Here is an 18,856-nt window from a genome sequence, read left to right on the forward strand (position 1 = left end):
GTCATTCAGTTCATTGTTCAGAGCTTCAGTTTGTAGTAAAGTTCCTCCAGAGGTAAGAAGCAGGATTGAAGACAAAATGGAGGTGTTTCCAGGGCCTTTTATATCCTCTGCCATGTGGATAGACATCCCTTTGTTCTTACTGTGGAAAATCACAGCAGCAAGATGAAGTTTGAAGTCACACGGGCAAGTCACATGTCCATGCATGACTCAGGTCTTTACAGGTAGAGCAGCCATTGCTCACATACTACTTTGAACGTTCCCAGGAAGGCTTCTCATACGCGGATTGGAGTCTCCCAAGGTCCACTGTCAGTTAAGTGTTTCTTGATTGGACACTTAATCTGAAGAGTCCCTTCTCAATAAACTGGCCAAATGCTTCACTGGTGTTACTTAGAATCAAACACATTGAGATACAAGTATATACCCAAAATTCATACCTTCAAATACAAAAAGAATACACACATACAGACAGCATAATCATAACCAGCAAATTACAACCTTTTCATAGACATCTTACTTGACCTCCTTTGTACAAGATTTGGTACAACTATAGGACCTTGGTTGCAACAATGATCTATACGGTCACAGTTCATGTCAATAATGTCACAGGAGGGGGGAATCAAAATTTATTTAGACTATTTTAAAGCATAGCAGCACCACAGTGAAAAGAGGTCACTATATGAATTGCTTACATGCCAAACAGTATCATCTTTGCAGTGCATATACATGATTTTTGATTGTACTATAGATGTATTAAGTCTTTGTACCTACATTTGAAAGTTGTATTTTGGGTGAGAAAGTCAAATACATTTTAAAAACTAGTGATACCAGAATGTGTGTACAGAGTATATGTTCAAAACGTGAGGTACAGATCTACAACATTTTCCTTTGCATTGGTGGGTTTTCTCCTCCATAGAAATACCCAAATTTATGTAAAACATACCGCAGAGCAGTTTTCTAGCTCCAGTTCAGATATGGAAAATGTGTTTCATGCTGACAGTTAGTTTAAGGCAGAAACCTGTGATCAAGAGCACGACACAAGATTGTTCGTTGCTAGGATTCACTGTAGACAGATTTTAAAAAGCCCTTGCCTCTATAAATTCTCACTTTTCTAGAAGCACCAAAATCCTACAACTCAGGTCACTACATGCTATGAATAAACATTAAACACACAATTCTGCCATCAAGTGTCAGAATGCATGATCCCCTCAGTAGTGGTGGTCATTACTACGGGGGCACTGCCATATTCAGAAAATTAAATAAATGGATTAATTCTGAAGTTCCACAGTCCCATCTTTTAGATGAAGAATATAAGGAGGGGCACCAGCTCCAATGCCCCAGATGCTGTATTGTACATTCCAATGAGGGCTCCATAGTAGTAAGACTTCATTTAAGAGCCCATCAGCATCTTTTCAGAAGGATCTTTAATTAATGAGTACATTTGCAGCTGTGCAGATTTACATTCCAATTTAATAATTTAAGTTGCCCCTTAGTCTTTCCAAAGATTGTCTACTGACATTACAGTCAAGGGCAGAATCTAGGAGTCATTTCCCACTCTCTTCATTTAGTCACATGGGCCTGATCCATGGTCCTTTGAAGTCAAAGGAAAGATCCCCACTGACTTTATTGGGCACTAGACCAGGCCCAACAAGCCACACTCTGCTTTCAGATCTGCATAGTCAACTTCCACTCAAGTCAGAGAGCAGAATTTGAGGGCAGTAGCGGACTATATATTTGAGAACAGAGTTGCTTCCAGTATACAACGGGAAAGTTAAGCAAGCTGTATTTGTATGTGCCAGAAGTCAGTGTAGAACTGGTAATTAACCACTGATACTATATGTTGGATGAATTGGTTCGTTGTACTGCTAAAAACCTGGACAGACACCTCTCCAATTACAAACATTTTGTTATACGCAGCAGTCCTTAGCATTTTATAAAAGAGGCTTTGTATCTACAGTAATTTATTTTCATGAGCTTCAAAAACCCCACAGGTCTCATGACTGGTATTGTCCAGTGCACCAAGCTGATTTTACAGCAGCTTGGAACATTTGAGAAACAGACATCAAACCATGTTTGACATGCTTATCTTGCTATGAACTCTTATCATAAATGGCACCTTATCAAAATATTCCAGTATAACTAAAAATAGAAGTGTTTGGTTGATTTTTTTCATTAAAAAGGTCATGCATTGTTTCAAATAAATTACTCATTCAAATCTGAGAGTCTTTTCCCGTCAGAAAAGTCAGGTCTTATTTTAGTTTATGGTTTACTGTTAAATATTGCAATGTTATGGCATAAGGTAAAAAATGCAGGGTCTGGATCAAAGTCCATTGAGATCAATGGAAAAACTGTCCTGGACTTCAAAGAGCTCTGGATCAAGCACTAACTACTATTCAGAAAAATTATACATCCACCTTCACAAATCCAGTCTTCTCTCTGTATATTCCCTGAAACTCAGGAAAGCCACCAGGACTCTGTAAACTGGGTGGGGAGGAGGAGGCCACGTAGAGCAAAGAGGCCACACAGTGGGACTCTGCAGCCACTACGTGCTGCAGATACTGAAGTGGAGAGGGGCATGGTATGCTCAAAGCACTAACAATTGTATGGATCCACTAGCCAAAACTCAGGGGGAGTGAACAAACAGCAACCACTATAAGCCCATGGACTGCACTAGCAACTCAAAGATACTGCACGGACTCTCCATAGCTTGGGAAGAGGAGGATTCCTTTTCCACAGAATAGCACATCAGCTCAATTCATGAAGCCCGTTCTCTCAGACTTGGCATAAAATAGAATTTGGCCCATGAAGTGCAAGGGACACAGGGCCAATTTTCTAGAAGAGGCAAACAGTGCAATGCAATTTGGAGAACAACTGTCCAAGAAAGTGTCCTCCTCAGCTCAGTTCAATCAGAGAAGCCACCTGGACTTTTAATATTAATTTTTCTTGTGAGTTTAGTGCTTGAGAAGGGTCCTTTAGAAAATGAAGCCTCCCCATTTAGCCATTCAACTGATAGAGTGCATGCAGTGACTGGGCAAGTTTCCCTATACCACAAGCACTGATATCATATCACACCACTTAACTAATAATGTTAGTATAGAGCAGCTAATGCATCTGTTAGGCCTCAAAACAACTATTGTAAACTGGATGCTTCCAATACCCCAAGCAAGCTCAGTCTAAATCCAGTGCTCACACAGCTAATGCATTTCTTAGGAGAGAAGGAACTGGAACTCCCAAGTCTTCATTAAGTATCACAAACCCACGTTCCCCACCGATGCCTCACATCCTTGATCTACATAGATCATGTTCAGGTCAGACTGCAGAGCTGTCATAGAAAGCACACACTACTGAACTCTATAAGATAGTTTCTTTGGCAATATGGTACAGAACCTTGAGCGCAGGTGAAATTTGAGCAAGGTGTCTACCTTACTGCTTGTCTCTCTCTCTCTCTCTCTCACATCTTTTGCAGTTTGTGCAGATAACGTGAAAGGAACAAGGCATGAACTTTCCCCTTCAATCTTTAAAAGTTGCACCATCAGAGAAGCTTTTCTGGTGTGACTTCTTCATGGAAGCAAGGATCTCACATTTTCAGAATTACTGTGCCTTTCTCATTCACTACAGTCCTTCCTGGGCAGTTTGATATACATCTTACTATGCAAGGAAAGATAGATGCTTAGCGAAATCAAGCAGCACTTCTTGCTACAATAATCGATATAACAATTTAATAAAAGGAAACATTTTTCAAGAAGGTAACTTAGCCTCTGAGTCAGTCCAGTATGTGCACTGCTGCTCAACACAAAAAGCAATGCAACAAAACAACAAGTGGTGCATTGTCTGCATCTCTTACGGAACTGAATAGAAAATGTGAGGCTTTCTGAACAAACCCATAGAATTCTCTCTGCTTTCACACTTGATAGCATGGTTCTATAATGCTTTCTATAGGCTCTCATACACTATTATGTTCTATACACAATTTATATAGAACCCTATTGGTTTCATCCCTATTAAATTCGAGAGGACTTTTCCATAAAAGCCTCAAAATTGCTTCTTCAGGAAACATACCTTTATTGAGCTATATTTAATTCCCCCCCCCCCCAAATAAAAAAATGTTTTTGAATGGCTTGCATAATATGCAGCTCTAAGCGTGTGTCATGATAAATCAAATCCTAAGGGATACAATACAGAACTCATGTCCTCACAGGAGCAATTCCAAGGATCAGAAGCCTATTATTTTATAACAATTAATATGGAAATACAATCATTCATAGCAGCATGTTCATTAGTAGCATTTCTATTTTATCCTAACTGGAAGACTTTGTCATTGTCAACCCAATGCATAAAGAACTCATGAATACAAGACTGGTGTGGAAGAGGAACTGTATTCTTGCAGGGTGGAAGATGTTTGCCATATATTTCAGGAGCCTGTCTGTACTCATCAGTACAATGCTACTGTCTAATGAGGAAGACTCATTGCAATCTGGAAGAACTAAGGATATCAAGTCAGGTTTGTCGACACAGCAGTTAATCTGAACCCACCAATAAAATAAAGCCATCTAAAATACAAGGGGCAATGCATGCAGAAAGAATTAAGGATACTGGTCTACATCTGTCAATTACCTTGATCACATTAATACAATAATATTGTTTTAAATGGAAGAAGTATTTCCAGTGTTGTGGTTAGTTATTTGAAATTTGTATATACAACAACTGATCCATTATCTTTCCCCTTCCTTTTGTAAGTCATCCTGATTATGCAAGTTATCCACATTTTTATCATTAGCAAAATAAGCAGCTAGTAATGAAGAAGCAGTTTGAGATATAAAGATCAGTATTACAAATAACTAAATGAATACCTTTCCGAGACCTGAAAAAGATCTCTGAAAGCTTGTCTCTTTCACTAATAGAAGTTGGTCCAATAAAAGATATTACCTCTCCCACCTTGTCTCTAATTATACAGCAGTCATTGTTCTTTGCCACATTCATTTACTCAAGCCCAGGTAACACACACTTATGTATAATAGAATTAAAAAAGCAAAAGTTTAACCCAAAAAGGTTAAACAATACAACTATAGCCAACTCCCTGCCCAAACACTAAAACAATTGATAAGATGCAAATAGAAAGGGAAAGACTGCAAAACAAGTACAGTATCCAAAGAGAGGAAATTCTAATAAAACAATGGGCAAAATACAAAAAAAAAAAAAAATCTAGGAAGGAAAAGTTCAACCAAATATGGGAACGGTCACAAGACAAAAGGTAAAGAAAAAAATCAAAAACAAATAAAGCAGAACTTTGTGCAAAGGAAGTGTCTGAAATAGGGTTTTATATGTTCATTGAGAACAAATCTGGTGCCTATGTCTTTTATACTGTGAGGGATAAACAATTGACTAAAACAGAGTTTAAACAGCTGTGCCGACATAAATATAACCAGGAGATACAAGTTGTATAAAATTTGATCCGAAAGCTAATACTGTTCTGACTTTCACAAGCACAAAGCACTGTATGAGTTCAATAATATATTTGACCAATATCTATTGCAGTATTTTTTTTAGGAAGGCTTATTGAATTTCACCACCTTTGGAATGTTTCTCAGTGAAAGGCATTTGTGTTACATAAGTTATATGCTATAAAATGCTGCAACCTCCTCTCCCATATTTATAAAGAATCAGTTATTTTGTTTCCTCTCATACACAATGTCCTGAAAGGATTAAATATTGTAACTGTTTCAAAACTGAACATTTAATTTATGTATCAATGTTATTTCTGGACCATAAGATAGCTGAATTAATCATACATTTTGGGGCAGAGATCTGAATGAAAAATCAGTTCTTGGGGGCAGCTTGTGAATTTATGTGTAAAATGTTGTATTGCTCTATTTTAGCTACACATACAGGGGCTTATAATGTACCATCATTATGCAAATTCATAGTACTACACTTAAGAAATAATCAATTGCACAAATACAAAATGCCTAGAAAGGAGTTCTGCAAAAACAGATCTAGTAGTTATAGTGGATCAAACTAAATATGAGTCAGCAGTGTAACACTGTTGGGGAAAAAAAGGAAAAAAAAAAAAAGCACACATCATTCTGGAGTGTATTAGCAGAAGTGTTCTAAGCAAGACAAGAAGTAGTTCTTGCACTCTACTCAGCACCGATAAAGCCTCGGCTGGAGTATTGTGTCCAGATCTGGGCACCACTCTCTGGGAAAGATGTAGATAAATTTGAGAAAGTCCAGAAGAGAACAACAAAAATGAGTAAAGTTCTAGAAAACATGACCTATGAAGAAAGATTGAAAAAAATAGGGTGTGTTTAGTCTGGAGAAGACTGAGGGGGACATGATGATAGCCTTCAAGTGTGTAAAGATTGTTATAAAGAGGAGAGTGATAAATCTCCCTTGATGTAATTTAAGCCCATTACTACTTATGCTGTCCTCGGTGGTTAAGGAGAACAATTTAAGTTACACATTAGGTAAATCTTCCTAAATTTAAGGGTAGTGAAACATTGGAACAAGTTACCTAAGGAGGCTGTAGAATCTCCATCATTGGGAGGTTTTTAAGAACAGGTTAAACAAACTTCTGTCAGGGATGGTCTAGATAATAGTTAATCTTGCATTAGTACAGGGTACTGGACTAGATGACCTATCCAGGTCCCTTCCAGTCCTACATTTTATCATCAATTTTTAAGAACTCCCCATTGATTCCAATAGTGCGTGCCATAGATCTTTCAGTGGAACAATATAGCCCAATATGGAGAGGTTCAGCGATCTAAGTTTAACCTCCTAAAATCAGTTGTGACTGAGTCTAATCCAAAAACCCCATTGATTTCAATGTGCAATTGAAAATTCTCCCATTTTGGGCCCAGGTTTGCCAAAAAAGAATAGCGGTCATTGATGAGGACATGCAGGTCAGTCCCACTTTCGAAGGCTAGCCGATGCCAAGTTTCTATCATCTTGCTTCTTTCATATACCATCATCTTCTGATCCTTGGTAGTGTCCTGATTCTCCTAGTCCAAACCACAAATCCCTTTTTCCATTCCAATGTGGAAGATGTTATTTGGACAAAATATAACAGAAGGGACAAAGATTTGTGTAAGAGAAACTTGTAGGAGTTCAGATTCTCCCTCTCATACAGTAAATGAAAAAAAATTAAACCAAGTTCTAAACATTTGGTTATGATTGGGCAGATGAAAAGTATTTTAAAAGGTAGCAGTTAATGGTTGCCCTCTCCCTGATCTGTGAATTTGGAACCCGCTGTTTTCTCCCATGTTGCAGACATACCATAATACACACAAGCTGTGTGAGAATTTAGAGTTTATAGGCTATTGGGTACCTTGCCTTATTGGGCTTGTCCTTATTAGACAATCATATCAAGTTAGAACACGACCTTGAGAAGTTGTATTAAATGTGACCAGAACTCTGCAGTCTGCGTAGCTAAATAAACTGATCCACATCATATCAGTAAACACTATTAATATCAAGGTTTACTCAATACCAGCTGCGATTTTTGAACATGACTTGTCCATGTCAATACTGACATGATAAACATTTAACATAACTGCTTCAGGTTGTGTTCAAACTCAGTGTCATTTATTTTAAGGAAGACAAGCCTATTCTATACCCAGAATTCCCAGTATTCTCAGAAGTTTTGAGTAAAGATTACGGTAGTAGTACATGGCCCATAACAGGGCTGATGCAAATTTAGAACATTATTAAACTTACCAAGTTCAAAAGTTTCTGCTTGGATGAAAGCGCTTGGATGAAAATTTTAGCAAAGAGTTGCTCTAGCTCCCCACACGCCTTTAAAGGGATGCATAACTAGAATTATTTGGGGAGGAAAGTGTGAATTACTGTCATGTTTTCACTGGTTTAAAAGAAAAGCAAAACATGTTGTAGCTTTGACTTGAAAAAAAATGTCTTTAGCACAGGAAAGAAAGGTGATATTTATAGATTAACTGTTTTCACAGATGAATGTGATGAACAAATTGTTGCCAGGAATAAACATGTAAAAAGTTGAGATTTCTTCTGAAGTCACATTTCTTCCCTTCCTCTCCAACCATTTTTACTTTTTTTCCTCCTTGCAATTGAGGAGGAAAAAAAATGTTGTGCCTTCATTAAAATTCTTCAATTTTCTTTAAAGTTCCTTTTTACATTTCATGGCAAAAAAAAGTAAGTATGATCAGAGTTATGCATAACTCTGAATTGTCACTGACTGGTGTACGCTACAACTAATTCCAGTGCCACTCACATCAATGGAAAGACTACACTGAGCTTTGGAACAGGCCTATAATGAGAAAAAAAGTGCAGATTATTCATGAATATATTCTCTAAGTAGTCTGAACTCAGTTTCTGTAGACTCCATGACAGACAACAAAGTGTTGCATACATTAAATGTTCACAAAACATGTGACCAACCTCAAGCCATGAGTTTTCAGGCCCAGGGGGGTTCTGGGAGTCATCAGATTCCAACACCACCCAGTAGCTCAAAGAGGGCAGCTGGGACCAGGATTTAAGAAACAGAACTGGGGCACAAGCACCACCCTGTGCTCTGATTGGGAGAGCTCTACAGCTCCTGACTGGACTGCAGCCCCAATTTATGCCAGTGGAGGAAACAGGAAGTTATCCATACAAGTAGGCTCAACCCTACCATGGACCACTTGCCTGGTTTTTACCTGTTCCTGCCTTCTGATCCTAACCTCCTGGTATCCAGATTTGACCTGAATGTCGGTAACTGCGTTCTGGTTCCCAGCCTCTGGTTCTGTCACAAGATCCTAACCTCCTGATATCCTGACTCAGCCCAATTCCTAGTCATTGACTCTTGATACCTGCCCACTGGTTTGTCTCTCAGTTCTGACCTCCTGGTGTTCTTGGTAATTGGCTCCTGGGCCCCAGACCCTGAACCAATACCCAAAGCTAACCCCCAGGCCAGGCTTCCCATGCCCCAGCCCTGGCACGAATAAAGGCTTAATGTGGAAAAGTCAATGTGAATAGTTTGTCCGCCACCCATAATCTGAATGTTAGTCCAAACTATTCAACAAATGTTTAGCTACACTAAATGTTTGCAGCCAGTGTTACTGGCTACCAAGTGATTTGTGAACCTCAAAAAGGCCAATATTCAAAAAGTTTTTGGTTCAACAAACACTATACTATTCCACCAGCTTGGCTGGATTTATGGAGATGAGGGAAGATTCTATTGGCATGTGGGAATGGAATAGCAATTCAGTTTCCATTATAAGCCAATTTTTTGGCCCTCACCCTAAAATGCACAAGCGTCCCCAGAGTTGGTACATGCAATCTGTGGTGGAGTCAGAATTTTCCTACAACATTAAAAGTCAGACAAAGTTTATTATTAACCCCTATGCTTTTAGTGTCTAAATGTCCAAAAAGTATTGTAAATTTTGCCATACCTAAGGGTTCATCTTATCGTAATAGGTAAGCTCTATTTCTATGCATTCTAACGTTTAGGTCAGGGGTCCCCAACGCGGTGCCCGCAGGTGCCATGCGCCCGCTGGGGCGTCTAAGTGCACCCGCGTACTGGCTGGCGGACGAGCATCCGCTGAAATGCAGCCAAATTTCAGCAGCAACGCCTCTGGATGATGATGCTTATCGGCGGCATTTCGGCGGATGCTCGTCCGACACAGTCCTCTGTGGCTCGTCGTCTGGCTCCCGCCAGATGAAAAAGGTTGGAGACCACTGGTTTAGGTAGTAATGCAAGAACAGGCTCATTGGTTCTAATGAGCTTTACGTAGAATGCTAGATGATTGAGAAAACCTTAGTTTTCCTTTTGAAAGTGTAGCTAGCCATTTTTCTTGTGGAGAACACATCATATAATAAACCAATTGTCACAAGAGAAGTTTTTCCCATCGAAACTGAAAACCAGACAAGCTGTAAACAAACACCCTTCTTAAAAATAATGGTTTTAAAAAGTGTTCTCCATCATTAGTTAATACTACACTCCTCTGTCCCCCGTCCTCTCCCCAAAAGATCCTAACTTGAAACTGGACAAAAGTGAGAAAAAAGTTTATTGGAGTCATCCAAATTCTAATGTTTTACATAGATCAAATTTCTGAACTTCATAATCAAATTTAAAACTTGTTAAATGTAAAAACAGGAATGCCAGATGGGTGCATCAAACTATGATGACCTTTTTGAGCTTTCTTGGAAGCTCAGATAATCAATAGAAATATTACTTTAAACTTTGAATTTTCTGGCCTTTTATTGTGTGTTTTTTAATGCCAACAATGCTCCTGTAATCCCATTTATTCTTCCCTCTGAACCCCAATGTATTCTCAACCTACGTTTAATGTGGTTTATTGTCTGGAAATACTTCCAAATTTCATTCTTTCATTCTCTAGGCAATGCATTCCGCCAGAAAGATAAAAATCCACAGTTCAATATATAAATAAGCCTTACTGGAGGAGAAAGCTTTGCAATATGAAATCAGAAATTCAAACAGGTAAGAATAATGCTCCTCCAAGCAAATGGTTCCCGCTGAAATCAGCCTTGAATAGACTGTGCAGCAGGCATTTTTGTTGCTCATTGCTCTTTACCAAGATGACTGACAATGGGAGGTTATAGTAGATGGAATACAGAAAAAATTCTCCCGAGAATACTTCACAAGCTTAGAGGCGGTTTCTCTAGAGCAAAGCTAAAATACATATATTTTTGATGGCAGTGATTATGCAGAAAATTTGCTTGTCATAAATAAATGGTTCAGTAGCATTTTCAAGATCAGGAAATCCTCTCTCTACAATGGATACTTTGTAATGCCAACAGACAGATCCAAAGTTACATTATGACTCATTTCAAAGGCATTTAAACATTTTCTTAAATGTCTGGAGTTTGAATCATTCAAGGCTCTGACAAGGAAAAAAAAATAGTACTTTCATTCCTTTCAGACAAATCTTTATAGGAAGAGCTGTGTTTTTTATCCGGTGAAAATGGAACAGGGTGTCGAGTTCAAAGGTCAGTACTAGGCAGTAAACTGCATTGATATTGTGGGGGTACTAATCAAACTAATTACCAGCTTGTCTCTACAGACTTTCTGCTTCTAATATAAAGCCTTTTAAAGAACAAAAGTATTTGACTGTTGTAAGGTATGTGTAAATCATAACAACTTTGTACAGCTTGTGGAGGGTTGAAATTCATGTGTTTGAACAAGTTTCTTTCCGGATTCACAGCTTAAGTCATACCCCCTTGACAAAGTTTTAATAGAGTTTTATTAATTTCCTTTATTACTGCTGTTCAGTCAAGGCCAATGGATGTCAAACTCTCAGGCTACAGCAAGGATAGCAACCATCTTTGTAGTTAATGCTCACAAGATCTCATTGGCTTTGAAAGTTATTTTACTCTCCATTAATATGCTATGTTCTGGACAGCAGCAATGGGAACTTCAAAGATTTAATATTTAATGTCCAGATACCTAAAGAGTCAGTGTATGCTTTAAAAATGTTACTGAATAAATGCACATCACTGTAGATTTCTTTTATACCCTGAAAAATCTGCCAGCTTTACTCTGAATTGCTTCCTATGTACATACAATAAAGAATGAGGCAGAAGTATCTGTCTTTTTTCTGATTATTCTAACTAGAACTGGTTAAGCAGTAGAAAAATATGTCCATGCATATTTGGGGGGAGGAGGGGAAATGACACTTTTTCTGCCCATTTTGTGTTCCTTCCAGTGTGGGTTTTACTCATGATTTTAAGATCATACATAAAACTCATCTTTTGTGTGTGTAATTTAAAATTCATTTTAGGAGCATCCCCTGGAAAGTTACTTAGAGTTTAGCTCATTCAGTAAGGAAACAGAAACAATGCCTTATGATTTGGGGACCAAGCACAACTAAGCAATATAGCTCAAGTTTCAAATAGAAACTATAGAGGGCTTGTTTAAAAAACTGAAAATTTTGAACAATGGAACTTGAGATAATTGTGATCTCTTTAACATGCCACAAACAGAAGTGGTAAAGTGAATTGAAGTGTTTGTTATGAATTATTTGCCAACCTATCACTCAAACCAAATTACACTGAAGTACAATACTTAATGATTAAGGCCTCAGTCCTGCAAACACTTGCATGAATGTTTAATTTTACTACTGTGAACATTCCCATTGAAATTAAAGGGGCTACTTATGGTAGTAAATTAAGCACTTTTTTTTTTGCAGGATTGTGGCCCTATACAAACAAATACAATTGCTCAGAAATATGTTAACAACACACAAGCATCTGAAAATATAACTAAGTCAACTCACCAGCAAGTGCTTGTGCTCACAGCAGAGATGGCATTCCAGACTGTGGCATGGGAAACTGAGGCAGACAGCTGTTTGGTGCTGCAACAGTGGATCTCTCCCTCCAGCCTGGTTGTTCATAATCTCACCCCTTCAAGGGTAATAAAGAGTCATACAGGCCAAAAGTCCCATGACCCTGTACTGAGTTGTCAGCCCCAGTCCCGCCCTGGTCTCCAGTAGTCCTTGCCCCCTCTTCCTCAGGGAGACTTACCTATTTCCCTTTCCTGAGGATGGGAGGGGAACCCAGGCCTGCCCACCAACTGCTCTGAGTTCCAGGTCAGAATCCCTGCATGAAATGGTTGGAATCATTCTCTCCTGAGCTCCTTCTGCTTCCCTGACCTGCTTCCTGATCCTATCATAGCCCTCCTGTGGGCTATTTTACAGACACAGGTCCTGTGATCGTCTTCTCCTGGAGGTCCTGCTTCTTAGGCAGTCTCTCACCAGGCTGCTGCTGAAGGGCCTCTCTTCAGTGGTTCCTCAGCTTTTTTGGCAGCTTCCTAGAACTCCCTGCTCCCCTTTCCCTGCAGGGCCAGTCAGAGTATAAACTCCCTTGATCAACTCTCCTCTCTGTCCTTCCTCTGCAGGAGACACCCAATCTGGTTCTCCTCTTTGGAAATTTCTAGAGTGTTTTAATTACCTGGTCTAATGAGAGTCAGCTTGTCTGGAACAATGAACCATCAACTCTTCCCATGAATTTATCAGAACTATTCACCAACTGCTGAAAATGCCTGGAATTTAACCCATGAACGATTTTTAAAGAACAAAAGAGTAGGCTAAATTCCATTTTTGGAATAGAAACAAACCTATGGAGAAAGTTTAACACAAATATATGGATTTAAGTATAATGGGGGAAAAAAAGGCAGTTCTGGTTATTTATAGGAAAAAGGGGACACTACGGCTAACATTTTCAAATCTATCTACTAAGCCTGGGTGCTTCATTTTTATGAAACTTGAGACACCTAGCAACAGATTTTCAGGATTTCTGAGCATCCATACCTCCAACAACTGAAGTTAACAGCAGCTATAGGTCCTTAGCACCTCTAAAATCAGGCCCTAGGTGTCTCAGATCAAGCACTCCAAAAATCAGTGGACACTTAAAACTTTTGGTTTCCCCAAATTGCCAATAGACTATGTGCACTCTCTCTCTGTAAGCCAAGATTTCAGGAACTGAGTGCCTCCTAAATATGTAGCCTCATTTTCAGAAATGCTAAGAATTCCAAAAGCTTTGGGTGCCTTCAGTTGGAGGAGTTGTGTGCTCAGAGTTTTGAAAATTCTGGCCATTTATTTAGGTACCTACATGCATATTTTGGAGTCTAACTTTAGGCACCCATTTCTTACATTGTCAGTTAGAATGTATTCAAAGAGAATGTACTTTGCACAGATTAGAGCAGCAAGTGTTAGATACACTAAATGAAACATTTTCCTACTTCAGCCTAGCCATTAAACTAGCAGAATCACTATTTTTAAATTTAGAGATACATACTCAATAAAATCCTTTCAGTCTTCATTCATCTTTAGTCAGTGCTCGAACAAGTCCATTGAAGAAATGCCAGCTAGTAAAAAGTCCAGGTAGGATGACAGATTTACCAAGGGCTGGATTGCACCATGCAACCGTAAAATCCACTCGAGCATGTTTTAACCAGTCTTTCTGATGCAGTTTGTCCTCATCTATAGTTTGCAGTTATAATGTGCATAGTTCTGGTTCAGCTGCACCATTTGGGTAACTTTCCTAATGTAGACAAGGCTTATGTGCAAAATTCTGCCCTGACTTAGGCTATGTCTACACTACAGACCTTACAGCAGCACAGCTGTACTGTTGAAGCTGCACCACTGTAAGATCTCCCATGTAGCTGCTCTGTGCCATCAGGAGAGAGCTCTCCCGCTGGCATAATTAAGCCCCCTCCCCCCCACCCAACGAGTGGTGGTACTTCTGTCAACATAGCACTGTCCACACCAGTGCTTCTATGGGTGAAACTTATGTCGGTAAGGGTGGGGGTGTTTTTTCACATCCCTGATCAAAAAAAGTTTTACCGACAAAAGTGCTAGTGAAACAAAGCCTTACACTCCATGAAAACCTATTGACTTCAATAGAATCAGACTAGATGTAGATCAAGAGATATTTTGACCCAATGCTTCCCGAGTATGAATTTTATTGCCAACAGTAGGAATTAGCTCGCCAGGAAGCAGATTGACAATGGAGTATTTATCACCAGCTTGTAAAATCATTATCCAGCAGTATTTGTAACCTTGTAGCAGGTGATATGAACTCCTCAGTTCACACCACTTATCAATTTAATGCCAGAGAAAACATGCCAATGGTACATAGTAATTGCATACAGTGCAATAATTGTGTCATATAATTTCATCTTCAGTAGATCTGCAACCCATATTTTTGCAGATACATCATCATATTAATATGATAATGGGTTAAATCCTGGGCCCACTGAAGCAAATAATAAAACGTCCTATGACTTTACTGGAGCCATTATTTTACCTAGTGCCTGGACCCTGGAAAAGACACATGTAAGATGAGGTTGTGGCCTTGAGGGGAATAGGGGGTAGGTGAGAGGGGCAGTGGGGTGAGAAAAGGCGGTGGGGGGAATTTGGGATGTGCAGAGCTGTGGCAGCCAGAGAAAGAGGCGACTTTCCCCAGCTCCAGGGGAGAGACCCCCGCCTCCTTCCCAGCCTCAGCTTGGGGGCTGCCTCAGCAGGGGAGAGAGGGCACACCCATCACATTAGAAAGGTAAAACTACTGATATGAAAATTTGAGTTGTGTGCATTTATTTGTAGAACAAAAAAAGTTAATAATTAAGGTGGTTTTTTTTTAAATATAGCACTTTTATCCAAAGCACTTTACAATAGTTAGTTAATGGTACAAACAACATTTGGAAAGATCATTAAGTGGTCCGCCGAGACCCTCAGCAATTTTCAAGTGGTCCGCAAAAAAAAGAGTTTGAGAACCACTGCCTTAGAAGGTCAAAGGACACACAGCAGCTCTATGTGGTTCCCACCATTTTTGAATAATTTAGCCAAACTCAGACCTGGACTGCACCAGCTAGTACCATTGGCTCAGTGGTGGATTTAGAGTTAGTGGGGTCCTGTGCATGGCTTCATTTTCGGGGGGGGGCATCGTGACCCAGCCAAGAAAAAGAACCTTCTCTCTTATCTCTCCCCAACCCCCATTTTTCATTCTTTTTTAATTCGTCCTCCACCTATATTATAAGTAATGGGAAGTAAATGAAAATAAATTGAGGTACCTTGATTGGGGCAGGGGTTTGGGGTTCAGAAGCGGGGCAGGGCCCTTACCTAAGGTGGCGCAGCTCCCAAAGTGACCAGCACACCCTGTCTCCAGGCAGCTCCTAAGCTGGGGGGCGGGGAGGAGAGTCAGGGGGTCTCTGTGCACCGCTGCCTGCAGGCACACCCCCCCCCGCCCGCAGCTCCCATTGGCTGCAATTCCCAGCCAACGGGAGCTGCGGAGTCAGCGCTCAGGGTGGGGGCAGCACGCGGAGACACCACCCCCCCAGGGGCTGCAGTGACATGCTGGCCACTTCCGGCAGTGAAGTGGCACGGAGGGAGGGAGGCAGAGTGGGCAGGGAGCCACCTTAGCCCTGCTGCTGGCATGTCTCTACATGCCCCTTGGGGAGAGGGGGGCAGCATATCTCCATGCACGGCTGAGGGTGGGGGCAGCGCATGGAGCCGTCTCCCCCCTGCCAGGGGCATGCAGAGATGTGCCAGCAGCCAGCCGCTTCGGGGAGTGGTATGAGGCCACCGGCCACGGCATGTGCTGCTGGCCAGGACTCAGGTGCGGGTTGTCAGATATTTGTCCTGAATTTTGGGGGCCACCTGTTGTTGGTGGTCCCGTGCCACCACACGGTTTGTTTCAGGGTAAATCCGCTTCTGCGCTGCCTCTAACCCGCAAAGAAGCTTTGGTCTGCTACAGCCTCAAAATAGACTCCCCTGTTGGTTAGAGCCTGCAAAGGTAACAGGAGGGAAGTAGCAATAGTCTATAAAGGCCTAGAAGAGAGGCTCATCATTAGAGCAGAGATAGGTACTGAAGGACCCATCACAAAAGCCTGAAATATCAGTACTAGTATGCCAGTAAAAATGGTTTGGGAACAGCCCTCTTATTTTAGCTAGTAGGAAGATCACCAGTTTCTGGTTCTTCCCAACCCACTTATTACCCAGAAAAATTAAAGCTGAGTGTTTATCTATGGGACTAGTCAATGATAACATTCCTTCCTTACACTCCTTTCTTGCATCTCAGCCAAACTCTTCCCTTAAACAGCAGTCAGAATTCAGTCGTCTCAGAACAAAGCACCACACAGTCAATTCCAGGTGCTCTCATCACCAATTGCTCCCTAATTCAGCCTAAACAGAATATTGAAACAAAGCCATGCCTGCCTAGACCTTCCTGCCTGCAAATATACACTCGCTAGTTCATTACAAACTACACAGGGTTTATTTCTTAACAAATAAAGAATGTACATACAAGTCAGAGGGGGCTGGAGATGGAGTTGTACATTGAGGCCCCAAATTACTTATCAGAGAGATACCCACCGCTGTCTGGTGATTAGTATGTGCCAGGGCAGAAACAGCATGGTCACTGTTACAAAGGGAACTGTAATATAAAGAGAAGAGGCAGGAACACAGATTAAAAGAGAAAGACGTGAGGCAATGCCTTGGTGTTCATTTGGTCTCTAAAACGTTAGGAAGATGGTTCCTTAACCTCTAGGTTTATGAAAGAATGTTTTTCTACCTCATCTCTGATGTACTATATGTTTAACCTGAGTGTTTGTTTTTTACCCTCATTTGGAGGGAACTGAAGTGCACTGCCTGTAGTCAGACAGACTACAGTAAGCTATAGCAATGCCACTGGCAGCATTAAACACCTGGACAGTATGTAAGTGAGGTAGAAAAACTACAGACAGAGCCAGTCTTGGCTTCCCAATTCCTACTGAATTAAACACTAACTGATCAATCTGTCATTGTGCACATAGTGTTTGCTGTGGCCAGTTTCAATAGCCTCATCTCATCACATCTTCTTACTGGCACAAAAGTCAATTTATGATGTAGCTGTACTTAACTTAACTCTCATCCATAGATAAAGTGCTTTACAAAGGAGAGTAAATATCATTATCCCTATTTTACAGATGGCTCAGAATATACAACTGCTGTACACTGCCTCCATCGGACATCATTAATGCTTCCTCAGCATTAATATTGGCAGCAACATGAACAGAATGAGTCCAGATATGTCCTTAGGCTTCATGTGGAAAGAAAGAACAGCACTTCATTATAGTAACAAAACTTTCTGTTGTCTTAGTCTTCATACTCTAGAATCCATAATGACTTTGAAAGAGATCTAGCTGCATCACCTGCACATTCTTTCACTTTTTTTAAAAAAAGCTTTCCTTCCTTTTTTCCCACTGGAAAAGTATAAGACAGCACAAAGTGTGGAAAATCCCATTTTTCATGGTTTGTTTGATTATTCTCCAGCTTTGAGTGGAAAAAGCAGGAAGGAGTTACAAAAAAAAACAAAAACAAAAAATGCAGGGGAAGAGATACAGTAATAGAAATCCAATCCCCAAAGCACAGAAAATTGATTTGTTTCCTAACACGCCAAAAAAAAAAGGACATTAAATCAAACCTGCAAGTTTCATTTTGTTTCTACATTTCGGGATAGAGATATATTTAGGCATGTCATTTCAAAATGAAAATTTGTTTTAAAATTCCCATGGACAACAACATTTTTCATTCAAAAAGACTTGAAAGGAGACCGCTCTACTTCCAAACTTTTGATGGGTTTGTGGCAAGTATAAACCTCAAAGGAAGCAGTTTGCTTCAGTGTGGTCTTTTTCACAACTTCTGATTCAGTGTGCTGCATATTTCTTAGCTTGACAGAGATATGATGCTGGGCAGGGGAAAGACAACATAATCAAAAATCTCAGAGTGTGCTGTAAGGGACACACAGTGTAATCAATCATGGAAACTTACTTATTCCAGCTGCAAACACTGTCCTTTACCCTGCTTACAGGGGAACAGTACAACAAAGTTAACCAACCAACCAAATTTATTCTAAAAACAGAAGAAAGTTAGCTTTAATTTTGTTCTTTGTGAGTAAATTAATTTTATATAGTTTTCTCATATTTTCTTGACTGTCAAGTTTTATTTGTAGCCCATTTGGTCTTTAAGAGCTAACTAGTCCTTTTTATTGATTTATACTTAATATTATTAAGTCAGATTTTTTTTAATATAACAGATGACAGTTTGTAGGCTCTTTTTCTATATGAATCTTACCTGTAAAAGTGTGTGAACAGAACACTGATGTTTTTATATATGTGTGTGTGTGTGTGTGTACACACACACACACACACACACACACACACACACACAGTTTTAAATCTATTTTGAATAGAATTCTATGGACATTTAATGCAAAGAAAGCCATAATCAGTATAAAAACTAATTATATCAATTTAAAACATTAAAAGATGCCCTATATAGGCCAAAAGATTGGTGACTGACTGGTCAACAAGACCCCACATATGAGCATTAATGAAACATGAAACCCTTTATATGGG

The sequence above is a fragment of the Chrysemys picta genome, chromosome 3, assembly GCF_011386835.1.
Source record: "Chrysemys picta bellii isolate R12L10 chromosome 3, ASM1138683v2, whole genome shotgun sequence".
NCBI classification, from domain to species: Eukaryota; Metazoa; Chordata; order Testudines; family Emydidae; genus Chrysemys; species Chrysemys picta.